The sequence below is a fragment of the Xiphophorus hellerii genome, chromosome 13 (genome assembly GCF_003331165.1).
Source record: "Xiphophorus hellerii strain 12219 chromosome 13, Xiphophorus_hellerii-4.1, whole genome shotgun sequence".
NCBI lineage: Eukaryota > Metazoa > Chordata > Actinopteri > Cyprinodontiformes > Poeciliidae > Xiphophorus > Xiphophorus hellerii.
The window spans coordinates 8,028,692-8,038,345 of NC_045684.1; the positions used below are offsets into that span (position 1 = coordinate 8,028,692).

Here is a 9,654-nt window from a genome sequence, read left to right on the forward strand (position 1 = left end):
GAGCTCCATCAGAAAAAATAAGAATTATGACAAACTATTTTATTTACGATTAGTTTATAAAACCGACTAGTTTGTGTAAGTAAAATACTAGAAATTTCTTAGAGAAAACTGGATTTCGATCCAGAAAAACACAACAGAACCCATAACAAGGATCCAGGTTGCAATAGGCTTTGATCGTGTGAATATACCTGTATAGTTAGCACTTTGTTCCATTGGTGATTTGTCACCATCAAAGCAATTTCTGCTCAAACCACCACACTTAATATTAACTTGTACAGAAGGGGAGTTAAATTGTGTGTCAGTAACTTGCTAAGATTATATATGTTTCCCCACATAGTTACATAAATGTCAAAAGATCCTTCAAGGTCCAACTGGCTCTCCAGCAAATGTTGTACTGCACCTGAGCGTGATGATTCACGCATGAGCGAATCAAGAATGGGACTCGCTGCTCAGCTCTCTGACAAACATGGTTGCATTAGAATAATAGTCCACAGCCCACCTGCAGCAGTGATTTCCATAAGGAAGAAGTCATTTACTAGCCATCAATTCTTAACAGAGAACTGTGATCTTGTGCACTGAGGAAACGGCCATTGTCTAATGATGAGACAGAGATCTGAGCCACCCCCTACTCTTAGGTGTCCATGATGTTTAACATGATTACAAGCCACATGGTAATCCGTTTGTCACCGGTCTGAACCCCCGGAGTATCATGGTTAACTTTACAACATTCCTTCATGATGCTTTATCAATCCTGGTGATACCAATTTTCCACATGTTATGATGACATGACTTCAGTAAAAACAAAAACGCCCCGCTTCTGTGTGTGCAAAAGATCGACAGACAGTACCCAGACACCCACAGAGCAGTTTCAGGCAGCTGCTTTATACCCTGCGCTCCTCCATGGGAGGCGCCTCCCTCCATCATGAGTACGAGGGATGCTGTGAGGAGGACCAGAATCATGGTCCTCCTCGCGTCAGCCCTGGAGGAGCCAGAGGCTCGGTTCAGTCGCTGCTAGCATCAGGTTAGAGAAGCAGGCAGAGCTCGTACCGACAGGTGCCTCGGCATCATTACCCCGCCATCCCACTCGATAAAAGCCCAGACCAACAGCAGCCACGCAGCCTGAAGCAATGAAACGGCCCCGAATTAACACATACGGTCGTTTAAAATAAAAAATAAAAAAATTCACGACGGAAAGCGTCGGCTTGGAGATTCAATCAAGAAGATACAGTCAGGGTGCTCGGAGACTGCCGCGAGCCGCGGCGTCGTGGTGCCCAGGCTCGCTTTTTTCCCTTTGATCTGAACGCGCGTGGACACACTCACCTCTCTGCCATTTTCCCACCGGCTCCTAAAATTAATCAGCAAGAACATACAAAACGCCCTCCATGTTGGTGAAATTGCGGTATCCGCAGTCACGGAATCACTTCTCCTAGACTAGTGTCAAGGCAACGGCGGTAAGTACGCAACATCCATTGGTTACTTTCAAAGTAAGAGCTTTTCTAATGACTTATTTTCATAGACATGAGACTAGTGTGTCATAGGAGATTTAACTTTTTTTTGTATTTTTATCTTTAGTAAATTTGGTTAACCTATAAAAATCTACAATTTTTACCCTTTTAACGTGAATATGAGCAGTAAAATTGTTCGGTCAAACTTATAGTGTAAATGTAGTAATATCCCACCATCTGGATATGGTGGGATATTACTAGAGAATCTATCTGTAGTAATTAAAAATTAAAATGATCGGACGACCATTTTACCTGCTCATCATATACAAGGGCTACAGTCCTCCGACCCTGTAGCGTTGGGGTTGATTGGTTTGATGTTTTTAAATTAATGAGACGAAGCAACCAGATCCCTACTGTGAAAGTTTTAATAAACGTGATAAAAGTGATGTACTATGCAGATGTCTCAGCATACAACATAAATAGATAACTTCTTTATATTATTTATTTAACTTTCATATCTATTAACTGTCTCATTTAATTACTGGACTCTCTCATGTTAAATTTGCCAAAAGAACAACAGATGAATTTAGTGTTTTAAATCAAGTTAGAAATACTTAGAAGCAGTGATTACGGGGCAAAAGGGTGGAGGTTTACATCTGGTCAGGCTAACTGGTTCCCATGGAGACGACTGCGAGAGGGAAGGGTTTACATCCCCCGCAAACAATTCCAGCATTGCGAGCAGACAGCGGACACAATTAAATATGACCAGTCTTTAGACTACCTGATTTGTCCGGCCTCTTCTTTAGATCATGCTTCCTGGAGTGGATCCATGGGGAGGCTGCTTTCCTAATGATTCCGTTTGGAAACATCGCTTCGTCCAGCCGCAGTGAGGACGGAGAAGCGGACCTGCCTCTGCAAACACTGATCTTAATCTTTGCTGGAAATACTGCAGCCATGGAAGGCTCGTCCGGTACAGTCGGTGGATGGATCCCTTTCTGGCATTGCTCGGATGTTGTGCGTTCTGCAGCTATGTTCGCTTGATGGAAATAGTCCAGACATGCTTTTTCCAGTTAAAAATATCCTGGGAATAATTGAGCATTATTTACCTTAGCCTGTCTTTTGGGCTCAGTTGCGCTTCATGATTCAAGCTTTTACCAACACCGAGCTGGATGATACTGTGATTCCCTATAGTTTTCAATTGCAGTGCAAGGTCTGCGAAAGAGAAGCAAGCTGAAGCCAAAATGTTTAATTTAAAGAGCCTGCTGCTAACCCATTTTTGGTCGTCATATTTCTCTTCTCTATGTCCACCACCTGTCTTTACTTTATTTATGTGGCCCCTGGAACAGGTTAGTAGTTAACATCTGTCCAAGCTACAAGGTCTTATCGGCAGCAAACAGCAACACTGCATGGTTCAAAAACAGAAACAGTCTGGAAATAAAGTAAAACTTCGGTTGCGTTGTGCGACTTTACAGTATGGAGAGTTGAAAAGGACAAAATTAAATAAATGAATACACACTTAAATAATTAAATGTAACACGAAATAAATTAAATGTTTAATTATATGTTTAAATGATTTACTTAATTGACAATTTATTAAATACATGATTAAATCATTAACATGCAAACACAGCAGCCGATAAATTAAATGTGTATTTAATTATTTAATGGTTCCTGTTTCTGCAGCATCAATTCAACACAATCTGTTTATCTCCACTGGTTTGATTAATTGCCAGCTTCTGCATTCATTGAGAATTCTTGATGAGAATTCATGTTAAGAAAAATAAACTGGATCAAGACGGCCATGGAAAAAGGTAGAGTTTGAATCTAGTGAACCATTTTTGCGATGATGTGGCCAAATGTCTTGTCATCTTGGAAATAAATACAGACATATAACCACCAAGCAAACTGCTCACCTCCTCCCAACCAATCAGTGCCTCTGTGGATAAACTGACCTACTACTGGAGCTCCATCTTTTTCCCAAACCGCATTATCATCTGAAAATCAAACATGAACATCACCTCTCAAATATCAAAAAATAATCAACTTCCCTTTTCCCCTGGACCATTACTTCCCCATGTGCAAGTTCTTAATCCTGTTCTTCATCCCAAATAAACCTTTTCAAACCATTCCTTTGTGACCGTAATTGTTCCAGAACTGGAGTCTCAGCATGACACAGTGAGATTTTACTGGAATCTTAGAAAATGCATAATTCTTTTAGGGAGGAACATCATTTTATTGTATAGACTGTTCCAAGGAGAGTGAAAGGAAGCATTCTGCACATGTACACTATATTGCCAAAAGTATTTGTTCACCTATCCAAGTGATCAGAATCAGGTGTTCCAATCACTTTCATGGCCACAGGTGTATAAAATGAAGCACCTAGGCATGCAGACTGTTTTTATAAACATTTGTGAAACTATGAGTCGTTCTCAGGAGCTCAGTGAATTCCAGCGAGGAACTGTGATATAATGTCACCTGTGCAACAAATAGAAGTGTTTGGGAACAAGAACAACTCAGCCACAAAGTGGTAGGCCTTGTAAACTGACACTTACGGTACTTGTCCGACTGCATTGTATTAATGTAAGGTTTGGTGGAAGGAGGATTATGGTGTGGAGTTGTTTTTCAGGAGCTGGGCTTGGTCCCTTAGTTCAGTGAAAGGAACTCTGAATGCTTCAGCATACCAAGACATTTTGGACATTTCTATACTCCCAACTTTGTGGGAACAGTTTGGATCTGGCCTCTTCCTCTTCCACTATGACTATGCACCAGTGCACAAAGAAATGTCCATAAAGACATGGATAGAGAGTCTGGTGTGGATGAACGTGACTGGCCTGCACAGAGTCCTGACCTCAACCCAATAGAAGACCTTTGGGATGAATGTTCTGACATACTGATGTTGGTCACGTCCAACATCAGTACGTGACCTCACAAATGCACTTCTGGAAGAATGGACAAAAATCTCCATAAACTCTCCTAAACTTTGTTGACCTTCATCCTAGAAGAGTTGAAGATGTTCTAGCTGCAAAGGGTGGACCAAGGTCATATTGAACATATTGAAGGTCATATTAAGTGACATCCCATTCATATATTATGAATGGGATGTCACTTAAACTCATATGTGAGTCAAGGGAGGTGAGCAAATACTTTTGGTGTAGCTATATTGCCAAAAGCTACACTATTGTGTAGTGTAGCAATTTCATAAAATAGGTTTTATGAAAACTTGATACCTCCAACAGCCAATCTTTTTGCTTGCTGTTCTTAATTGGGGCCTGCCATGCAAAGCAATGGCAGGAACCTATTACTATTGTCGGCAGAAAGCGTCTCTTTAAGTATTATTTATTTTTCTTCCGTAACCGTTAATGCGGCTCATACCGCTGCGTGCACACCTACAAATGAGGTATCAAAACGTGCAGAAAATTCACGCCATTGGAGCTATTACTTTTGGTGGGATTCGGGGTTAACGTGGCGACATAATTCGCAAAAAACTACGAAAAAAACCCCATTATAAGTCAATGGGAAAAATCCTACAAATACCCTATTTTTGAGGATTCTCTGTGTCGTCACGAATTCACGTAGAAATGCCATTCAAATTTCATTTTGTAGATACGTCTGTGATCTCTTCGAAAGTGAAGACGGCTCGTCGATACCAGTTACGGTTTGTCCACAATTTGTCTCTAAGCGACCCAAAGTTTCTCATTTTTCCTAAAATTAGAGTGTGAATCTTCCTGAGTGCCCCTCTGCTAGAGTGAGAAATGAAGACAATTTTTCACCCCAAAATAATTTTGAAATCGCCATCACGCCCACAAATATCGCACGATTGGTATCAAAATCGGTCCTGACATTGATACGCATGTCTGCTCCGGTAAAATGTTTTCGAAATTTATCTAGACCGTACGGTTTTCTGTCACGGTGCTTCAGAGCAAAGTCATGCGACAGGATTTTCTCAGGCTATCTCAGGCTGTCTCCCATGTATTTGACTAGAATTTCAGATCTGTGCAAAACATTTCTTTCTCTCATCACTGTTATTGCTGTGAGTGAGGTAGAGATATGAATCTCGGGACTATTGCAGAAGACACATAGCCCTCTCATATGCTTCAAACGCTTTTCGAATATGTATTACGGTTCCCGAACGGAAAGGATTTGTTCCCAATGCTTTTTTTCAGTAAAACTGGCAGGCTCAAATAGAGTATTCTCTGCCCCAGCCTCTCTCACTAACAGTTCACACTTTGGTGAGAAAATTATTTACCATAGCAACGGAACTCAAGAGGCTATTGGCTGATGATTAGGACTACAAATATGCATCACTGTAGTTCTATCTATAGTGGAACCCTCAGTTGAAACAGAGCAGGACTGAACTGGCCTTTAGAACTACTTGCTGCTATGGGCTGTATATTACGGTGGCCGACAGGTGCAAATGCGCAGCAAAAGAGAAAACATGCAAACAAAAAAGAAGACACCCCCGAATGAAATGCAGCAAACAAAAAGAGAGACGCAAACACCCCCGAATGAAATGCAGCAAATAAAAAGAGAGACGCAAACACCCCCGAATGAAATGCAGCAAATAAAAAGAGACGCAAACACCCCCGAAAGAAATGCAGCAAATAAAAAGAGAGACGCAAACACCCCCGAATGAAATGCAGCAAACAAAAAGAGAGACGCAAACACCCCCGAATGAAATGCAGCAAACAAAAAGAGAGACGCAAACACCCCCGAATGAAATGCAGCAAACAAAAAGAGAGACGCAAACACCCCCGAATGAAATGCAGCAAATAAAAAGTGTTGAAAACGGAAGTGCTCCAGACCACTAGGGGGAGTCAAAGAAAATAGTATTCATTTCTATGGGCCCAGATGCAAGATTCTTCTTCTTCTTCTTGGTATTTATTGGCGGTTGGCAACAAACTTACAGTAGCATTACCGCCACTTACCAGTATGGAGTGTGGTTCGAGATGGTCTATAAACTTTCACTTTCTACCTTTTCCCTCCATTAACTCCTGATTAAACATACCCCCACACATACACAGCTGCTTATATTATCCAACTTGCTTATAACTTTATATACCCCTCTTTGATATTCTTTACACATTCACACCCAACTTGCTCTACTCATATCCTATGAAATAGCTTTGTTTTTTTAAGATACCGAATAATTATTTGAATATGTCTACTCCCGAAATCTCTCCTCAAAAATTCTATTAAATTAAACCTTTCTTTAATACCTACACACTCTCTCAGCATGCATCTTCTCTCTTCTTCATACTTACAACACTCTAAAATAACATGCTCTATTGTTTCAGACTTCTCACAATAATCACACTTTCCAGATGCAAGATTCAGAGAGATACCTTTACTTTCTTTCAAATTTCTTTCTCTGAATCTTGCATCTGGTCCCATAGAAATGAATACTATTTTCTTTGACTCCCCCTAGTGGTCTGGAGCACTTCCGTTTTCAACACTTTTTATTTGCTGCATTTCATTCGGGGGTGTTTGCGTCTCTCTTTTTGTTTGCTGCATTTCATTCGGGGGTGTTTGCGTCTCTCTTTTTGTTTGCTGCATTTCATTCGGGGGTGTTTGCGTCTCTCTTTTTGTTTGCTGCATTTCATTCGGGGGTGTTTGCGTCTCTCTTTTTATTTGCTGCATTTCTTTCGGGGGTGTTTGCGTCTCTTTTTATTTGCTGCATTTCATTCGGGGGTGTTTGCGTCTCTCTTTTTATTTGCTGCATTTCATTCGGGGGTGTTTGCGTCTCTCTTTTTATTTGCTGCATTTCATTCGGGGGTGTTTGCGTCTCTCTTTTTGTTTGCTGCATTTCATTCGGGGGTGTCTTCTTTTTTGTTTGCATGTTTTCTCTTTTGCTGCGCATTTGCACCTGTCGGCCACCGTAGTATATAACTGATTTAACTCAGTAACTGTTACACATGGGATTAGTTTGGAACTTTAAAATTAAGCATAATGAAAATTTCAAAATAAAAGCCTTGAATATTTTTACATGATGTAATTGCTCTTTTTGGCTTTATATGACTTTTTCATCCAAAGCACTTTTAGACATGGTATTAGTTTGGCCCTCTGAAATGAAGCATACTGAAAATTTCAAAGTAAAAGCCTTGAATATTTTTACATGAGATTATTGCTGTTTTGAGCATTATATAATTGATTTTATCCAATGACTGTTATTCATGGGATTAGGTTGGCCCTTTGAAATGAAGCTTAACAAAAATTTCAAAATAAAAGCCTTGAATATTTTTACATCATGTAATTGCTCTTTTTGGCTTTATTTGACTTTTTCATCCAAAGCACTGTTACACATGGGATTAGTTCGGAACTTTAAAATGGAGCATAATAATAATTTCAAAATAAAAGCCTTTAATATTTTTACATCAGGTAATTGCTCTGTTGAGCATTATATAACTGATTTAACCCAATGACTGTTATACATGGGATGAGTTTGGACCTTTGAAATGAAGCTTAACTAAAAATTTCAAAATAAAAGCCTTGAATATTTTTACATCATGTAATTGCTCTTTTTGGCTTCATCCAAAACACTGTTACACATGGGATTAGTTCGGAACTTTAAAATAGAGCATAATAATAATTTCAAAATAAAAGCCTTGAATATTTTTACATCAGGTAATTGCTCTGTTGAGCATTATATAACTGATTTAACCCAATGACTATTACACATGGGATTAGTTTGGCCCTTTGAAATGAAGTTTAACAACAATTCCAAAATAAAAGCCTTTAATATTTTTACATCAACTACTTGTGTTTTGAGCATTATATAACTGATTTTATCCAATGACTGTTATTCATGGGATTAGGTTGGCCCTTTGAAATGAAGTTTAACAAAAATTCCAAAATAAAAGCCTTGAATATTTTTACATCATGTAATTGCTCTTTTTGGCTTTATTTGACTTTTTCATCCAAAGCACTGTTACACATGGTATTAGTTTGGCCCTTTGAAATGAAGCATACTGAAAATTTCAAATTAAAAGCCTTGACAATTTTACATCAGGTATTTGCTCTTTTGGGCATTATGTGATTTTTTTATCCAAAGCACTGATAAACATGGGATTAGTTTGGCGCTTTGAAATGAAGCTTAACAAACATTTCAAAATAAAAGCCTTTAATATTTTTACATCAACTACTTGTGTTTTGAGCATTATATAACTATTTTAACCCAACGACTATTACACATGGGATTAGTTTGGCCCTTTGAAATGAAGTTTAACAAAACTTCCAAAATAAAAGCCTTGACAAAATTTTAAATCATACTGAATGGTGCACGTCCACCTTACTTAACGTTCTTGTGATTCTCCACATGCTATTGATTACGTTGCAGCATTCTTTAGCTTCGATGCTAATTTGTAGCGTGACAACGCCGGGCCCAAACCGACGGGCACGCCTTGGCAGGCCCCGGCTAAATTTCTTCAGAAATTTTCTAGTAGTCTAGTGTGAGATTCTTCCTCTACTGAACAAATGAAGTCTAATTTGAGGTTGATTCTTTTAGAGCAACATTATATTTCATCAATAAATGTACTTCTTTCTATGGGTGTCAGTAAGTATGGGATAAAATATACAATAAGTATAAATAGTGAATTAAGTATACATTTCTGATATATTTATTAACACACATATTTAGTCTTTCCAACAGCCAATACATACTACTTCATGGTGCAGGCCCAGGGCTTAATACTGAGGGACAATGTGAGGACAATCAGTCAGATGATCAGACTGCACACAACCTTCATAAAGTGTTTCACATGGTACTGTTTAATAATTTTTTACATATATTTTTTATTAATATGCTGCAAAAGGCAACAAATTGGCTTTCTTTTGGACCAAATCCCTTTGAAGATTCAATTGAAAGTGAAAATTTAATAATGTAAATATGCATGATTTAATGTACACTAATAAATGTGAATGTGCTTCTAATGCTTTATGATCAGTGAACGGCTGAACAGTTTTTATTCAGAATGGACTTTTTTTTAGACATATTCAGTTATTTATTTCCTGTTGCAGTAATCACTACATCTGCAGTTGTACTTTTATTTTATGCAATCAGCCTATCTTTCTACTGTAATACATGCACACATCCATTTGGCCTTTTGAGGTTAAATGGATGTTGAAATCAAATGTTTGCATACATCAAATAAAGAGACAAACACACTATTTTATTTTCAAAATCAGAACTTTACATACATTTCCTCAGTATTCT

General features: G+C 38.6%; 1 long non-coding RNA gene across 1 annotated transcript; it reads left to right on the top strand.

Moving 5' to 3' along the window:
• Nucleotides 1-2,103: 2,103 nt before the first annotated feature.
• On the top strand, nucleotides 2,104-9,397 carry LOC116731061 (uncharacterized). The gene is made up of 2 exons (XR_004341519.1): nucleotides 2,104-2,791; nucleotides 9,091-9,397. It is a non-coding gene; the product is annotated as an uncharacterized LOC116731061 (long non-coding RNA).
• Nucleotides 9,398-9,654: the final 257 nt, after the last annotated feature.